This window comes from Cydia pomonella, chromosome 3 (genome assembly GCF_033807575.1).
Source record: "Cydia pomonella isolate Wapato2018A chromosome 3, ilCydPomo1, whole genome shotgun sequence".
Lineage (NCBI taxonomy): Eukaryota > Metazoa > Arthropoda > Insecta > Lepidoptera > Tortricidae > Cydia > Cydia pomonella.
The window spans coordinates 8,816,894-8,837,694 of record NC_084705.1 but is presented as its reverse complement, the minus strand read 5'-3'; positions in this window follow the sequence as shown (position 1 = coordinate 8,837,694).

Genomic DNA, 20,801 nt, shown 5'->3' with positions numbered 1-20,801 from the left:
TGATATGTGATAATATTCTCAAGGTTTGGTACGCGAATGTTGCTTGAATTGAGACCTGTTTTGCGATTGTTGGTTGTTGGGTAGGTACCTATTACTCATAGCAAAACATATACGTCTTTATACCGGGTGTTTCCTGTAACAAGAGCAAATAATTAAAACATATATTGTACTCTTCAAACGAAAACACTTTTGTTCAAATACTTTTAAAAATTATGAAGTCTTTAGATTTCTTATTTTCCATACAAAATAAATATTATCTTCATTGTGGCGTACATTCATCATCGTTGTAATTGACGTAACTTGTCACGCTTTAAACATGATAAAATTCGCTATAATCGTAGAATAAACTGTAAAGTGTAATAAAAATCAAAACAAGCAATTTTTAAAAGTCGCTGAACAAATGTTGGTCAGTTTGAGGAGTACAGCCTACAGTTTGATTTATTGCTCCTGTTGTAGGCAACACCCGGTATGTAAGTTGATGGTTTTGCTAATTTCATCTTACACATTTGTGTAAAGTACCTAATAAGAGTAATAAGTATAATTAATTATGTACAGTACCCCTAGTGTAAATTAAATCGACATCATAACGTGACGAACGCGTTTGCGTTAAGTCTCATTTTGTATAGGATTTTGAGTTTCCAAAACGTCCCGCTTGGCGCGCTCTTTCTAAATCACATACAAACGCGTACGTCACGTTTCGAAATCGAATTTATTTACACTAGGGGTACAGGTTTGACGACTGACGTTTAATGAAGACATGACATTTATAGCGTGTTTAGGCATTTTCATTTCCACGCGAAGAGGCTATCAAAATATAACTGCTTTACAATTACTAACAATGTTATAGCATTTGAGAATAAACGAACCCTTCTAATCTGTAATCTTGTAATTATGTATTTCGTAATTTCTCAATTATCTAAAGGACAACCATGATCTTATCAACAGTCTAATTTAACTCTTATTTATATCAATTTTTTGTAAAAAAAAGTTTTTTATTTATTTATTATTTCCGTTAAAACAACTTTCGTCAAAATGCTAGGCTGTAAGTCAAATGCTAACAAAATATATGTTATTTGTTTTTGCCATTTCAATTGAACTCCAAAATATGTTCTTGAACTCATAAATCTACAAAATGTTTAATAATAAAAAAAACCCTAAAATATGTCAAAAAATATCATTGTTAGGTACATAACAATCGTGTTAATCTTTATATTAGGTAGGTATGTTGGTACATAGGTAGGTACAACATAGCAAACATTAGATAAAATAAATAAATATTATAGGGACATTCTTACAGAAATTGACTAAGTCCCACGGTAAGTCAAGAAGGCTTGTGTTGTGGGTACTTAGACAACGATATATATATACAATAACAAATACTTAAATACATAGAAAACACCCATGACTCGGAAACAAATATCTATGCTTGTCATACAAATAAATGCCCTTTTTTTTGCCCTTACTTGGATTCAAACCCAGGGCCAACGGCTTCATAGGCAGGGCTACACCGGATTATATGACTACCTATAGATAAAAATAATACATACAGATAGGTATCTCCGGCAGATCTAGCTAATATCTTAAATGTCTTTCATCTTAGTGTAGATTTGCGGCTGCTGCAGGTGTTTTTACAAAATAGGTAGCTCAATCATGTTTTACCTAGAAGTAAGGTGCAAATTAAATTGAAAACGTGCCAATTTATATATCTGTTAGCGTGCAAATCATGTTAATAGGTATCTAAGATACCTAATTTAATTGCTGTTTACCCAGAAAAAAAAGGTAATGTTTTAAAAACGACTTTTGTGAAATAATGGTGCTCAAATGTCCCCGTAGCTAGATTTGCATTAAATTTATTCTTGCAAACTGACACTTATAAAAATTAAAACTAGATATAGAAGTACCTTATTACGCCTACGTAGTTAAGTATTCCAACTTACTATTAGTAACCGTAGTGAAGACGCAGCGGGAATCCTTAATTGTTAAATAATGCAAATATAATTTTAAAGTTAATCGTTATAGCAACACCTTGCGCATAAGCAGGTACTTAATTAAATTCAGTAGGTAGGAAAACTGACTTATTGTTAGTATAAGCACAGATTATATAATAGTATATAACTTGGCATTGGCAAGTGGGTGGCACTGTACCGAAATAGATAGCTGAATCACTGATTGATTCACTTTAACGTGCCTGGCATATATAATGTAGATATAGCAATAGTTAGTACCTACATTATTTCGCCTTTTGTACATTATGTTTTAAAGATGTTTTTTTATGCTTAATAGGTAATAAATTCTATAAATATATCTATAAATAAATATATTGTATTACAAGCAATCCGTCTTTGGAATGCGCTTCCTCTAACGATTAGACAAGTCTCAAAAAGCTGAATTTCAAACGAATTCTCTACAAGCACCTGCTAGACACTGTCTTCTGTTTGGCCCAGTGGTTGACTGGTAGATAATGCCTCAAGGCATTAAGTCCGCCTATTGTACGCTATACCTACTTGCATTTGTGCAATAAAGTTTAAAATAATAAAATAAAATAATAATATTACAAAAGTTCTAGTAGATTGGGTTTGGTAAATTTTACCATCTACATTTTAAGTATAACGGTACAAGAGTCCTTACATACAGTACAGGTCAATAATTTATGTATTCGATTTTCGTAAATATTGATTACCAATTATGCATAGCTGGGTAATTGATGTGTATGTACGCTCGCAACTAAAGTTCTATTTATATACCTGTAGATGTGTATCTGCATCTTTGTGGGATAGGAAAGCGTCATTGCAAGCCACAAGGTTGGGCCAACGAGCACGCGAGCTCGCGTGCCGTCGGCTCTCAAGACCTGACGCTCACTTGCCCATGTCAAAAACCAACCGCGTTTCACCTACTCTAAACTACCTACAACCTTATCTTAAGACAATAAGATACACATTCGTAATAAAATTGAAAACTTAAAAGAAAATAGAACTTGGTTATGAGGGCTTTAGTTCCCTATGTATAAAATGGAAAACTGTATGGACTCGGTAATTGGTATTTCCTAGTTGGATGACGAATTGTTTCTTCGCATGAAATCGTATGTATAATTGTTACTTAAATAAGGACAACGTATTATTTTTGTTTGTAGATACATACATATTAGGTAGGTACCTAAAAAGTACATAAATAGTACATATGTAGATATCGTAAAGCGTTGCCTTCCGAGTCTTTATTTTCAAATTCTGAAGTCATTAGGTTTACTACTTGTTGTCAAAAGAGCAAAATGTATCTTCACTTTAAGAATTATTCAAATATAAAGTATTCTTAATAAGCACAATTTATTTTAATACAGGAATGGACTATGTCTATTAGGCAGTTTGCCCTAAAAGTCTTTAAATTTAAGCACCTGAAAACTTAGAAATTTTAGTGCTAGGATGAGTCAAAAACAATTGTCAAAGTTTTATCTAAGTAGTCGAGTATATTCTTAATTAATTTACAGGACGATTTAAGGTAATGTGTAGTTTCATGTTTATAACGATAATTGTCAGTTGTTAGAAGTGTTGGATCTGATCATATCTCTATTACTACAAGCATCATTTAGGTAATTATTTTTCCGTACACGCAGTATTCGTAATTGAATATCTACTTCCCTTATAATGTATTTCGTCGGTAATGTTACAAAAACATGCTCTCTTTTTATGTTTAAATGTTGATTATATTGTTTTGGTTTTACCTATAATACCTACTCATGCAATGCCGCAATTTTCAACCGCCCAGAATAGCTTAATAACACTTAATAACATCCGCTGAAGGATATGACAAAAATATACCTACACACTTATTCCCTGTCGATAATTATTCGTTAATTTCGAGGGTTGTCACTCATAACGAATGACAGAGCGCACTTAAGCGAAGAATTTTAATCGGCCATACCTCGGGCCGTACGGTACCCGCGTCTTCGTAACCTTTACATATTTTATCTGAAGTGGGCTTGATCGTCGACCCACGGCGTCCCTTCTCGAGTGTACATAATACCAACCTAACTAGACATCTGCCGGCTCCTTTAGCGAACACGAAGAGTCGTGGGTAACGACCGATAAGGGGTCTCTACAAAATGGACGACGCCTCTATAGGTACGTAATGTGGAGTAAAGGAAAACATGACATGGTAACCTAAAAATAAATAGTTTAGTAGTAGGAGCGGCCAAGTGTGAGTTGGAGCGCGGCAATTAGAGGTCGTTATTTTGAATTACAGTCGTAATAATACCCGTAAATTATAATGTTGCTGGGTTTGTTAATTGTAGGTAAACTGTCTTATGTTTTATACCTAAGCAATCATAAATAGCAATTAAGACCTTATTTATCAAACAAATACATACTTAGTCAGCAGGCGTATTATGGATGGCTTAATCCATGTGATAAAATAACCGTCACTTTCTAACATCGCGGGTTTGAAAGTGACGGACACGGTTTTATCAAGCTGTCACGTAGACAAGACCGACCATCATATCCGTACAGGTTATAAGTTCTGTTACCTAGAAAGATTTTTAATGAAAAACAAAAGTTATAGGTACAGATCCCTTACTTACTTAACTGGCTCCGTGACCCAAACAGGATCTTGGTCTCTGACACAAGAGAGCGCCACTCTGCCCTATCCTGCGCCACTTCGCGCCAGCCAGATCCCTTATTCTTAATATATATGGATTGAAAGCCTCTTTAATGCTGAATTACTTACAATATAATTTAACGTAATTATGTCTCATTTTTTCTGAATATTACTTAATTCTATGTAACATTTGGAAAAAAGTTTTAAATATAAAGGAACATGCAAAATATACGGGGCCTCTTCAAGGTGATTTTGATCCCTATTTATTTATTTTTCTTTTTTATATCTTGCGTATCTTTTGCTCTATATAAAAAAGAACCTTGTGTAAAACAAAAGCTGGGTCTTTTATGTTTTGTTACAAAGTTGCAACTGTACATACATGTTTTACCAAACCTACTCGGGATGGCAGTCAAAAATTACTGAAAAGCCCTGAGTTTGAAGGGTACCTAACTGAAGTACAGACTTGTCGGAGAACTAATTGTTAGTGATAAAATAGCGTTCTAATAAAGTAGGTTCATACAAATAAACAATTGTACCTATTTTATTAATGTGACACTGATATTTACACCTTTTTAAGAAATATAATTGTCCATGATGCAGCCGCGGATTCGCGTCTAACGACAATCCCAAAGTACCTAAGTAGTACAGTACGTTTACCACAACCTGTCATTATTATGTACTTATAAAATAAAAACGTAGCATGTAATAAAATATAAAAATATATGATAAAATATTTTATTAAATTAATAATTAATATTAAAAATTTAAGAAATGAAGATTTAGTAACATAGACATTAATAACAAATCTTGTGCCAGCAGTTGCGGTTATACAAAGATTAAATTAAATTTTATTAGATATTAATAAAATACAAATTAAAAAAAAAATTATCAGTCATAACCTTTGTGACACAACATATGACCTGACTAAGTAGGTAAGTCAAAATGACTGATAAAGACAAACGATTAATAGCTGATTGACGGCACGACGGTTTGACTCCACTAGTAGTTATTTTACGTGCTATAAAATAAGTATTCATTAATTTAAAATGTACTTCTATGTTCCTGCACCATGTCTGTAGTAGGTATATATCTAAGTAGGTACTTTACTACTTATAAGTACGATGATGTAAGTGTTAAATTTTATGTAACCGGTAATTAAATCTGCAAATTTTTGAAATTATATTAAACTTGCCTTTTAATAAATATATGGCGATTGTCAAAAATTTTGTTTGTGAAACCACGCTAGATGCATCTAAAATTTATTTACTTTCGGAATTCTACTTATACGAACAAATAAAACAAGGAACTTCTCAAACCAACAAATATTTATACCCCCCAAGAGACTCGATATAAATCTACCTTTCCTTTCTCGTTTATTTAAAATACCTACCCCTGTAGGTATTGCGCTCCACTCCATCAGATAAACATCCTCATTTGCATTGACCCCGACAGCCTTTTTCCCAGTTGATTTCCCAAAAAAATCCACATTCTCTCAGAGTAGTGTTTGTAGATTTTCCCCCTGACCTACTTGAGTATCTGCAAAACCAGTTTGTATAGAGCTTCCACGTCTCCTGATGCGAGGAGTCGGGGTGATGATCCGGAGGGGGCGGCTGCCGGCCGCGGGGCCAGGCCGCGCTGGTGGCGACACGTATCGGTGGTGGATCGATAGAACCCTGGCAGGTCGCCCAGCTTCCTCGCATTATTGTTATTGCTAACCGGCGGTATCTGGCTCCTTCCGCTATCGGTATTGGTTGCTGAGCCTAGTAATACCAGGAGATAAACTGGAAAACGTATATTCGAATAAAGATACGAAAATATATACAGGAAAGGCAGCGCAGGATTTCATAAGATATGATGTTAAATGAAGATGAAAATGTGTATCTATTTTTATGTCTTGTCGTCTTACTCAAATAATAATCATAGTTCCTGGCCTTTTCCGATGTTGACGTACGTTTCGTTTCGAATAAAATATTTTTAAATTAGATAAACTTGAAATTATAATAATAATATGTATGTAATTTCGACGCCGGCTTTATAGAGCTATTGAATTTCTATCAGTCTATCTTCAAGCAGGCGCTTGTAATGGAATTTCCTCACCTTTTCTTTCTGTGCTTTATAGTAGTAAAGAGTTGTACGAGTTGGTAGAACACTAAACTATAGTTGCTTATATATAAATACTCGTATTATTCGACGTGCAGTTTATTTTCTTCAGAAGTGTAAATGTAAATTCTAAATACGGCGAAAATAGCAGCGCCGTAAACTTGTCTCTGTCTAATTAGGTGTAATAGGCGGCCGGCGGCCCTAGGACGGCATCAAATGTTCCGTCTTTGAAGACAATTTATGTCAACTGAAGGTACCCGATATTTCTAATAGACAACTAGGACCTTTTTCACTGGCGATAGAATACAGAATACATCGTCTTTGAGCACGTCGATAGGTTTGTTAATCTTCGAATAAGCCGGCCAGTCAGCGCCAAGTCACATAATTGTTTTAGGTTATTTTGAGAGATATTCGTTAACATGCTTCGTAAAAAATAATTAATATTCAGAATTTTAGACAGTGATGAAAGTTGAATTAGTCGAGCTTCAAAGAGAGAGACTATTCGAGTTGCTGTCTCTTTGATCAAAATTATTAGAAATTAATACGAAGAAGAATATAATAAATGATGGATAAAAAAGTGATTCTATAAGGGTTCCTTATTTCCCTTTGAGTTATGAAACTATACTTCCCTCTCTACTTTAATTTTTTTTAATCTGTTCTTTTAAAATACACTGTGAAACAATTTTTTTAAGTAGGTACCTACTATTAATCATACATACGTCTTTCTACTTAGTATTAACAATACCTGTAGTCGTATAATATAGTAGAAGTACAGTTCATTTGAATGCATTTATTCAAACAGTATTCAGTGCTTCCTCATAATTTAGAAATCTAAATATCAAATGTTTCATTACACCAGCAATTAATTAACATGAACACGATTCGGACCGATAAGATAGTAATCTGGCCGTGATCCATGATTCCAATTGACCGAATGACGCCGCGGCTGCATTTAAGTAGTTGGTGGCGTTTTACGATCTTCATTCTGACATGATATGTAAACAACTCTTGAGATTTACTATTAAAAAAAACTTAATTTGACTAAATGCAGAATCGATTTGCATTTTTTTTCTCTTTATGTAAAATTGTTGTGATGTCAAATAACTTTTCATACGAATTTGGAATTCTGTCAGTTTCATTAAAAAATATAGGCAATTATATAGGTATGCCTTCGAAGCGTAACCAAAGACACAAAGACTTGTTTCAAAAATGCATTTATTCTTGCTTATAGAGCACTGATTGTTTCTGTTCGTTACTGTTTAACATTTTTATACTTAAAAAAAAATTCCTAATCTCTAGATAATGATGAAATACTACAGTTTTTATTAAAAGCTAAGAAAATTTAAATAACAAAGTAATTTTATTTTAAAGCAGAAGCATCTGGCCGAAAAGATTCCAATCTCGTCGTCCATGCTTATCGCTTAACTTAGTTCTAACAACAATACGCTACAAAAAGCTAATCTAAATTTTCTATCAAGTCTTCATAAAAATGTACTTACCATGCTTTACGAGTCGAGTCCTTAGTCCTATAGTTGTTAGTTGATACCAACTTACAACAAAAGTTTTTTTTTAAAGATGTTCGCAGTACAATTTACTTACTTTACCTACGTACTACTTACCATTATTTTCGACCATTAACATTTATTACGATCCTATTAGAGTGCGGAGCAAGTAATCGTATCGGCCTTAAATGATACAGCTAATTCTGGATTTGGATAAAATATGTGAATAGAAATAGAACGTCTGTATTTAACGTGGATGCATTTTATGAAGCGTTACTGTTGGCTCACGATTTTCTCTCACCTGGCTCTTCAAGGCTTAACCAGCAACAATAAAGATCATGACATATAGAATATACATACCCATTTAGTAATAGAAAGAAAGATGCGCCGGGTGGAAGAAAAATAAATGTAGGGCGAGAAAGAGATGGCAGTTAATTTCACAAAATTCTTTTGTATTTATTTCTTAAATTGTGAATTTTGATTCTTGAAATGATGGAATAATAAAATGAGTAGATACATTTAAAACTTCAATAAAATAAGGTTTGAAATTTTAATAGCACCATATATCAATGTAGCTCAAGCAGTTGATTATGACATTTATGACAGCAAAGTGCCCGATTCAGATTTAAGAATTTGTTATGGCTTTGAACTGGTTTTGATACGACCTCTAAAATCGCTCATGTTAACGGCCCGATTCCAACTTTAAGATATGTTGAACATTTGGTACTATATGGATTAGATGTAAAGTGACGTTTCTTCAAACAAAAACATCACTTATGACACTGACATATCTAATCTATATCGTATCTTTAGGAAATTTTTGACGTATCTTAAAGTTCGAATTGGGCCGTAAGTCGCAGCTCAAGTCGTGCATATGGTGCGCGCTAATCACTAAGAGGATCAATCGTCAAGGTCGCATCAAAACCATAATAAATAGCTAAGTTAAAATTGGCGCAGGTGTAACTAAAGGGTTAAAACACCGAGGGTAAGGGTTACGTAGTCGTCGACAAAGGATGACCGTGGTAACGCCGCAGTGTTTTCTTCTCGCTCAGCCAATCAATACTTTGTTGCACCCGTTGCAGCCTGCAGCGGTGGGCGTCTGCAGTGCCCGACGACTCATTTAAGAAAATATCGACGATTAAGTCATGTACACTCGGTAACGTACTTACACGACGTATTTAAAATAACTGAAATATTTAAAAAAAATACGCAAAAAGAACCGTATTTGAATGTATATATACGTACGTGTATATGTACGAAACGATTTATAATACATAGGTTAACAAAGGAATCCATAATAAAATTGAAGTAGCCATTGACTGATAATACCTGAATGATCGAATGATATTTTAACCGGTAGCCTACCTATTTTTAGCATTGACGTGCGTGTCTCTTGACGAGTGTTTTTACTTTTTATATGATTTGTAATTGTTACATATTTGCCGTGTTTTTTTTCATAAGTGTTTTGTAATACGTAAAAATCAAAAAGACACTTGGATACATTACATAGTCATATAATATGAGGTGTTCATGTAGGTGTCATAGGTAGGTTGGATAGGTACGGTGGCTGTATAGTACGTACGTATGTAGACGTGCATTTTCTATACACCATAAAAGACACACACCTACATAATTATTGCTTCGACTGTACCTAACGCGAAACGCCACAATAAGTAGCTTCGCTGTAGGTAGCCCGATAAGATCTTGATGGCAAGATCTGACGGCTCTTAAGAGGGGGCTAACGCAATATTGTAGTTTTGTACAAATCAAGGGCAAAGCACGTTTTAATTGTCATTAAAAAACACTCGGAAACTGGACTATAATTGCGGCGTCGCTAGCTGATAGGCTGGCAGGAGGAGGGAGCCATGTGGCCGAGGGCCAAGAGGAGGGGAAGGGGCATACCTTTAGTTTAAAAAAATGTTCCTGCTTGACGGCGACGCCCATGCGATGCTTGAAGTTGGCTCGGTTGAAAGAAAACAACGAAAACATATCCAGTTTTCATTTATTTTCAATTATGTATTGATAATTTTTATATAAAATAGCTAGTGATGTAGTAGTGATATAGCCGAGGGATTTAACTAGCAAAATTTTAATCAGAAGTATCCTTTCAGAGTTATTGAGGTAAAACGTTAAAAACCACGCAGTCGCTAAAACTTCCGTCGCCAGTTTCGCGCGGTGCGCCGTATCTTTTGTTTCTTTCTAACTTCCTAGCTTTACGCCCTCTCTTAACTACCTTTGGCCGAATAACTTACGTGCGTTGCTGGCTATTACATACTTGCACAAATTTTACATAACCGGCTATAAGATACAGTGGAACCTCGATAAAACGAACCCCGAAGATTTCGTCTTATAGAAGTACAGTAGAAATTAAACATGATATTGATATCATAGCAATTAAATAAAATGGAGCTAAAGGCGAAACATAGTGGCAACACCAGTTGTATTGTCATAATAATCAAGGACAAAACCTTTGAAATTAAATTAAAATCACTTCTTACTACCAATTACTATTACTCAGTAGAAGAATTTATGTCAGATAATATTATATAATTACCCTAATTTGCCTAATAATCTTTAATGATTTATCTCAGCTTGACTTTTAATATCGATCTACATATTTCGATTCTTCTTATTTTAAATTTTTGCTTTATATTATTTGTAATTAGTACCTAAGCCATATATTGTAACACCTCTACAGAGAAGTAGCACGTACGAGTACGACACAAACCTAAAGCTATTCCATCTGCAAAATTACACCTATGTACATGTACACAATAAATAAATATGAAATATGACGTGAAATACGTAAAGTGCAGACTTATTGCTTATTTCAAGTTACAATTGTTTTTTTAGTAAATAACTCGAGGTTTAGAGGTCAAATTAGTTTTTTTGAGTTACTTCATCTTGTTAAGGTTAACATTGCAAGTTATGGACGTTTTGGGATTTAAAAAGAGAATGACATTTTATTCCGTGTTAACGAGGATCCCGCTTTACGAGGTTCCACTGTATACTTGCATAAATTTACCATTCTATGGGGAAGCGTTGTTTAGTTCAGAACAATTTTCTTACGGATTTAGTAACGTAAGTATCTTTGTAGTTTCAATTTCAATCTACATATTTCAATTTATTTATTTACAACATAGTAATAGTATATGTATACATCATTATTGTGTAGCATTGGTTCCTACACTATGTCCTGTGGGTAACCAAATAATCAGAGAAATATATTGAAATATACTCATAATATGATTCTAATTTAATCTTGTAATTTTAATCTTCTTTGAAATCATTGAATTCTTATGTCTTAAAAATATTTTATAATATATTATAGACGAGAATTTTCACATATTCTTTTATTGGACATGCATGAAAATTGAAATTAACTCGGTAGGCATATTTATTTTCAGAGAAATCGAGATAAAAGGAAAAAACTAGCTCAGGGCGACATATATTTTGTTTTCTTCTAATTTTGGCTTTATGCCCCTTTTTTCAAACAAGAATAAGTAAAATACTTGAGGTAAGTTCTTGAATGTCATCTAAAAGCGATGGCTGCGGATTCACGCACGTTTTAAATGTCCCTCGGTATGATTATTGTCCCGTGTATGACACACACGTAGGTACTTAAGTCATGTAAATACATTTGAATGGGTATACACCGTGTTTTATTGAATTCCGTTAACTTCGGGGTAACGTAAGTATGTTTAAGGAAACTATATAGCATAGTTAATTTGTAAAAAAAAAAAAATTTTTTTTGCTATTTTTTAATAATTTTTATTTTTATAAAAGTAATTAAATGTTACATATAGCGTTGTTGTAACACGGGTATGACATTTAACTCAACCAAACAATTGAAAACTGTGACATATCAATGTCATTTCGAACATCTATCGTCCGAGATAGTACTTTACGTTTAGGAGCAAATTTTTCATACATTAGTACTGACTGAACACTAATCAATATGTAGACAAGCCCTCAGGCAAGTGTACACGCTCCAAAGGGCTTATAAGATAAAAAAATAATTATTGATTATCTCCGAAATGGAGTTAATTAGAATACCGGCGTCTTTGAGAAAGTTACTTAATTTAAGCTCAGGGATGCACCCTTTAAGTTAACGGAAATCAAAAAACACGGTGTATATACCTTTAAGTTAAATATGCATAGTGCATTTCAATATACATAACAAGTGTTTACCAAACGCCATCAATTTTTAATAGTAAAACAATAACTGAGACCCAATTGTCTTCGGCTTTAATTTGCCGCCGCAATAAAATGGTAGCTCCATCTGGCGCCGATGAATTGTAATTTTATAGATACGATGGCATCTTGCAGTCCAATTAGGTTTTATGTCGGAACGATGAGTTCTCAGGTATTTTGCGAACAAGGCAGTTTTGTTTCGTATTTATGTAATAAGGTTTTGTTGAATGAAATCGAGGGCTTCAATAAAACCTGATAGTAAGTGATAAAGAAAAGTATTTCAGTTTAAGTAGATACAATAATATGCTTTTAAAGATGTCACAACTAAATCGACGCTATATAACGCAAAAGCGCTGCGAATAAATCAGCCAACACTAAAAAAAAGCCAGCAGTTAAAAATGCTTTCGCGTGATTTTCATAAGTGAAAATTTCACTGAATCGGAACATTATAATGAAATTGGTATAGACTTTGTTAAAACAATAGGTTGAATGTGGCTTTACGGTATGTAGGTACCAAAACTTATGTAAAATCGCATTGTTTCTTGAGACTTGGCAAATTCTCAAAACTTTAACAATGTTTCTCACAATACTTCCCGGATACTTTCACCTCCATTATCTTAAATGTTTATGTAGACAGTAATACGATTTAAACATATTCAACTCTTGATCGTTTTGTAATGTCCCAAGGCAATAAATGTCGAAATGTATCACCATCAAGGGTATAACATTTAATAATATGCAACTGTTGTATGCTGATGGGACGTAGGCGAGGAACAGCGATGCACCATGGCAAGGCTACGCAGGTTGCTCCAGAATTTTGTCGGCAATCAGAAGCTGAAGATGGTAACTTGGGTTATTGACTGTATTTATTACAGTGGAGGTCAGTGGCTTAACGAGGCGTCCGCCTCTGATTGAATAAGCGTGTGGTGTCATCTTTATGATAAGTCCCCACGTACGCATATGCTCAATGATTTTTTTAGAAAACGCACATATGGTGTTGGATGGTTAAATTTTTTGCTTTAATATTCAAATTTCTTCTTTTTCAAGTTACAGTACCAATAATATGAATGTTACCAATAGGTACACAAAACATATTATGACATCTGCTGTATTTTTTTTAAATATAAAGATAGGCAGGCGTTTGACCACGATCTCACCTGATGGTAAGGATGATGCGGTCTACGGTGGAGCACGCTTACCTATGAGATACCTATTTACCCTAGCCTTGAAGAGACCCAGATCGTACTCATGCAGAAACACAGACTCGGGCAGGGCATTACACTCCTTCGCTCGCATCGGGAATGCTGTATCGATAGTGCAGGATACCTTATATAATTAAGTGAATGGAGGTATTCATAGTATTCTATTTACCTGTACAGAATTTAAATTTTCGAGAGATTTGTTGTCTTGATGACTTAATCACGCAATTTACCACCACGAAAAAATATCTAAAAGCTTTTTCGTTGGGGTGGTAAAGAATTGTCGGACTTGCTTGCCGAGCAATGTGTCAACATGTGGACCCAGCATTACAAGATTACAGTGACGAACTTATTTGATCCCTCAACCGAACGTGAACTGCCATCGCTGCCAACTAAATTTACATAAATCATGACACTTGCGCTCTACAATGTCCCTTTCCCACTTCGTCGTTAGTGTCATAATATTTTCTTTTCAATTTGACAACTGCATTGAGCTTTTGTAAAGCTGGGCACATAAGATGGGCAAACATTTTATCGTAACTACAAATTCGTACGTAAAGTAAAAAAGATCTCTAGTTTCGCCCTCGAATCGGTAGATTGGTTGGTTTGTGTCCCAGATTCGTAAGCTCGTTAGAGGCGGTATAGTTTTCAAACATTAAAAAAAATGTACTTGAAAATTTTAAGCCCCATTATAATAACTTTACGTTTTTGGGGATTCCGCTCAACGTACTTCGCCTTTTTATCAGTTACTTCGTGACAATGCACTCGTGTGTACCGGGCTTTAGGGTTCAATGCCCCTTGCCCAGTGATTGGAAGACCCGATGGACCTCTGTCCGATGTAATGATGAAATATTTCGTAGTTGTACCACTTTACTTCTCTACCTTCTTGCCAGATTGTAAGTTTAAGACAAGGTATACCTATAGATCGATTTAATGTATTATCAGGATAAGGTACTTTTTACTTCATAATGTTTCGAATTTTTACTTTCTTAAGACAGTTTGCATAACTAGTTATTTAACTAGAATAATGCTGTATTTTCAAACATACCTATGAAAACAACGTTCTTCATTTTGTAGGGATAACCTAAGTAAATAAAATGATCTAAATGTTTAATTTACTTACATTAACTAAATACTTACTTAGTTCTTGCAAAAAAACTGTGTTAATTGACTATTTGATTTTAAAATATGTAAATGCTTATAATAATCTTTCACTTTAATTTGTTTAGGTACCAACAGGCAAGAGTAAAAATATGGGTACACACAATTTACTTAAAAATATGTCCCATAGCTCTTAAGTCGACGAATAACGAGGTATGGGACATATTTATGAGTAAGTTGCGTGCTTACTTTTACACTTCACTGTACCTAACTATATCGTAATGTTATCTCAAATTGTTACCTATTTCCACTGGCTTACTTTTGACGACCGGTCTGGCCTAGTGGGTAGTGACCCTGCCTACGACGCCGATAGTCCCGGGTTCAAATCCTGGTAAGGGTATTTATTTGTGTGATGAGCATGGATGAGCAGTTCCTGAGTCATGGGTGTTTTCCTATGTATTTAAGTATTTATAAATGTTTATATAAGTACCCTCAACACAAGCCTTATTGAGCTTACTGTGGGACTTAGTCAATTATTAATATTTATTTATTTACTTTCAAACAAACCCTAACTAATAAAATGTCTTTGTTCCAGATATCGCGTTGCGGGCCCAGTCTCGCAGGTTGGTCGAAACGCCAGCAGGCAGACGTAAAAAAATCCTTTTAATATTAAGCACCAGCCAAAAAAAGGTCTTAATTAAGTCGTAGTGAGGTCAGAGTTAACAAAACTCCGCCTAAGATTTCTCATTGTTCCGTTACGATGATCCCTTGGGTTCATTAAGGAGTCGGTGTTGTATAAAAAGCGGGTTTATATAAGAAGTTAATTCGGCATCACACCTGTCGCGGTCGTAACTTTGCCGCAGGATGGCCGGCCTGCCCTCTACTTTGCACTATTAGGGCTCGCTTAAGGTAGGCTCTACACTGTGCCTCAACGCGTGCAAGGACGGCGAATTCGTTTTATATTATAATTAGGCTGCACATACAAGTGTCTGTCCAACTGTCCTAAAACGATCTATTATTTTATTTTATTTTATCAATTGATTTGACAGCAGTAGGTAGCGGCTAAGATGCTCGAACATTTTACTTACTCATTAAATTTCACGTTCAATTGTATTTCAATATAATAAATAGAAGGACGTGTGTATCTTTCTCATTGTGTTTACCAAAGTTCCAAAATGGCGTCAGTTTTAAATTAGCCACTATCAATATTATCCATGCGTGACTTAGTATAAAACTAAAATAGGTTCAAGGAGAGAGTAGAGTTGTGAAGTAAATTATCTTACGAAAGCGCATAATAACCGTAATTCAATAATGATGGTGGCAAAATACAAGCAGTAATATATTACATGTCGTTAAAAAGCGAAGCATTTGGAACCGAATGATTGTCAGCAATTCTATTTAAAGCATGATTGTTGCATGCGGCATTATGGCGTAGTGCAATGCGGGCTTGATAGGTACGGAAAACAAATTCGACTTGTATTAATTAAGGTTATCACATGACATGCCGACATGTAGATGTAGGTACAGCCAGTAAAATAAACGTATGAAGGTTTCATGGGTTATCTTGTCAATTTTACTATACATTATACATAAAAATATAGATGTAGAGCTTACTGTAGGACTTAGTCAATCTGTGGAAGATTGACCTATAATATTAATTAATTTATTTAAAAAAAATTAGGCACGTAGCAAATATCAGAACGATGATGTCACAATTTGTCAAAAGTTTCACGTGTGGTGAAATACATTGTGTGAGTAAAATCTTGGCTATGACATGACAACCCGATGATCTTGAACGATTTGTTAATGCGATTAACGGCTTAAAACGTTTTTCACTCTAACGCGACATGTTATTTGAGTTATTTATTAGCTTGCTGATCGGAGCCATATAGTTTCGAAATAAATATCGCCTCGCTGGTGTCGCTCGAAGCGTTTCGTTTCAGACCCCGCCTTATTTTTTGTTGCGTCCAACTATTGACTAGGCGGCTCTATCAAAGGTCTAATATGGACGAATAAAGTTAATCTTTATATTGATATTTGACAGTTCGATTTCCTAAACAATTTGTGGCATTGCTCGGATCGTGGATGAAGAAATAAGAAAAATAAAATTAATTACAGTGAGCTATCAATAATCACGTTCATTTGAACGGGTAACCAGTTGATTTTCTTGGAATTTTTACGCGTGTCCATTTAAAATTGATGACTTGTTTAAGAGCGTCCTTGGGAACCTTTATCATTTTCGAACGAACTTATGTTAGGTTTGAGACACGTAGTTTTTATAGAAGAGAAGTACCACTTAAGGTCATGTTCGTATAATACGTTTTGGTTAAGCTTTTGAAAATGCCAAGGTTATCAATATCAAGAGCTTCAACGCGCAGCAAAACATCGCCTATAAGGCTCAAGTAAATGGTCTGTAAAACTTTAAAACTACTTTATAGGTAAAAAACTTAAGTAAGTCACCTGTTGTATGTAGTTGTGACGTGTTCGAATAGACAATACATGTTTAAAAGACACACACAAACAAAACAAATGTCTATTCGAACACGTCACAACTACATATAACAGGTGACTTACTTAAGTTTTTTACCTATACTACTTTTTCACCACAATTAGCACAATATAAATACTTATTAACAATATGGTGTTAAACGTTCAATTATAATTATAACCTTACATGCGAGTGCTGTGTGAGTATGAGCACCTTTAGTTTATAATTGAAATAATATTCATTACTCGAAGTGATCTGCGAGTTTATTGATTAAAATCTAAAAGCGATTTTACAGCCTCAGCACTTCTAGGTTTCCATTCATAAGTAGGTACCTCATACAAGCCTGAACCCGACTTGTGTTTGCGCGTGTCAGTAAAAAAGGGAAAATTCATTTCTGGAAATAAAGTTAAATCGCGTAACCGGTGAAAGTATGATGCCTTTAGCTAGTAAAGTGAAACGAAGTGGGATGCAAGTGAATATTCGCTGAAATGTACCCGAAACTTTCGGGTATTTCTACGCGGAATGTTCCAATTCCATTTCGCCGGGGCTAATAATACACTTTTTCCTCTTTTTACTTCTTTACTCCCACCCTTTACTGCTACCTACATGAGATAACAAAATGGAGTGGAGTCGAATTCAGCAGTATTTCACCGCAATAGCTCTTTCCGTAAAGTCTCGATCAGCGAATTATCTAAATGAGTTCCTTAGGTTTTTTTTTATAGATTTACCAATCAAGATTTGTTTTCTTAGACGCTCGATATGGAATATTTATCAAATTTATAAAATTTTCAGTTTATATAATTATTACGTAACAATTTTAATAAAGTATTTAAAAGTAAAGCTCAAAGTCATAGTGGTTACTATGTAATTGGCTATCTGCTTCTGCAGGATTACATAGGTGCATATCTTTGCTGTCAATGTCATGTCAACTAGATTTAACATGTAATGCATTTATGTATTTACTTACCTAAATATTTTTTGTAGGTACATAGATACTGAAAATATATCAACGGCTCCACGTAACCTGTAGCTCGCAAAGACCTAGCGGTGGTCAATTATTTAGATTGGTCTCGACGTTGCCCGCCGCGCTGCCAGTACTTAGCTGACGCACAGTCTCAATCCTCACTTAAAGTTATGACTTGAATTGCGTCATTTCAATGTCTCTAGCAAGCTCAAGCTTTCTTACTCATGGATAATTAAGGGTATGTAGTCTTTGAACTATTTATACTTATGGGATTTAGTTACCTCAAACCCACTTGAATTTAGGTATATCCAAGTGGGATTGAGGTAAACGTATTCGTTTCACCATCACAAATATCGTAATCATTATATTTAGTGTGATAGTCTAACTGATGTGATTTTTATGAAGCGGATATGCATGAATACAACATCGTTGTATAATTAAAAGTATTAGGCCTTTGTCTAAGGCCAGACAGGGTTACTTAAAATGAAATAATATTCACTTTCTCAAAAAACAAACATGATTTTTCACTGAAGTCCGATGTCTCTTTAAAATAATAAACGCATATACCTATAACATCCATACAAATAACTTACGATTATGTTAAACAGTTTTGTTTCCTTTGTGTTTATTAATGTGCGAAATTACTGGTTTCTTTTTGTGTGAAATTACTGGTTTCTTAAATTATCTTGTTTCATCATCAATTTTACTTGGAGACAGTCGGCAAGCAATTTTGTTCGAAATCTATAATAAACACCGCGATTTTGCGTGATCCCCTTCTTAAAACCATATTTTAAACATTGTTCCACCCATTTGCATCTGCTTTTTACCTAAATCGTAAACTAAACATTTCCCGGAACAAACCGATACATTTCCCTTGTTAGGATTAACCATCGACACAAACATTAATTGGAAAGACCACATACAGAAAGTAAGCAATAAACTATCCAGATTTTCATATGCCTTATTAGAATTAAAAAAAAACAACAGACTTAAAAACTGCCACTTCCGCCTATTATGCCTACGCCCATTCCATACTCCGCTATGGCATACTCCTTTGGGGTAATAGTACGAATGCCAATAACTTATTTATTCTACAAAAAAAATGCATCCGAATTTTAGCGAACATAAAACCAAGGGAAAGTTGTCGGCCACATTTTAAAAACCTGAAAATATTAACACTTACCTCCTTATATATTTTTGAAGTTTGCACTTTTGTCAAATTACACAGCTCTTTCTTCCTACAAGCAAAAGACCGACATGCAAAACCATTAAATCTTCGCCAAAATAACTTCCTTTCCTTGCCCACTTCTACCTTAACAATATTTCACTCCGGACCACACATGATGTGCATAAAAATCTTTAATAAACTTCCGCAGTCAATAAAAGAAATAGAAAATTCAAAATTATTCAATAAAGCACTCAACACACATCTAAAAGACAAATCTTTCTATACGCTGCAGGAGTTTTTTGATAATGGAACGTTAAATTAATACCTATGCTATGAGTAGGTAACTTAGCTCTTAAGTACTGCCTGTGATCTCAAATAATTGTCTGTAAATCTTTGTACTAGATTGTTATTTAGTTATAAGACTGCTGCGCCCTTGCAGGGTACATATTATGTAATTTTGTGTACTTAATATGATTGCAATAAATGCTTTGTCTTGTCTTGTCTAAACTGTAACATTTTTTTAATAATAGATAAACCAACATCGATTTAGTTTTAAAGTGAAGCTCGTTGTAATAAGCGGTTAGGACGCCCTATTATTTCAGAGACGTATCGAGCCATTTCTGAGATACGTTGTCTAAATAAATTCCCTTCAAGTTTAGTGAAGAGCTTACGTAAAAATTCCACGTAGAGTTTTGGCTGTGGTGCAAAGATAAACTGGGAGCGTCTATAAAATTTTAAAATTCATAGGTACTTGTTAACAATAAGTAAATGCTGAGTCCTATTAAGTAATGTGGTAAACTAAGTACTTTATAAAATATTCAACAAAAATTGTATAAAGTTAATGTGAAGTCAAGTGAACGTTTTACATACACGCGGTACCTTCTTTTGCTTAACCCTAAGAATTTGTTATACAGTTAGTCATAGATACATACATACTTAGTTATTAATTATAAATCACTATGTTAAGGACTTACCTAGTCAGCTTTTTCTTACACAGTTACATATATCTTCATATTATTTACAGAAATCTTACAATGGTAGGGTGTAATATGTTATTTATATTAGAGGTATTTTAACAAAGGCACATTGCAGTGAACCCCTCAATTGCTTTCTATTTCTTGGTTGCCTTTTTTCAGTAGCAATAATAAGGTTGACAGGACCTTTTTTACGGTCAGTGTCTGCCACAGTGAAGGTATATCCAAAGAGAAACTTGCAAATTAACTTTAAAAAAAACTAAACACCGCTATGCGTCCGCAAAATTTAGAAGCTCTCTTTTCTTTCATGCTCCATTTCGTGGAGTAATTCTGTATGGCACTGAAAGGCGTAGACGGCTAGACGGTAATGACAATTACAGTAAGTATCTATAGAATTTCTAGCTAACATTATCGTTTAAAGTATACATACTTTTGAGAAGAAGACGCGTCAATATGGTGTGACCGCAATTAAACTCGCAACACGTCAGTTACTGGTTGAAGATGGCATTTGCAGAAATATCGGG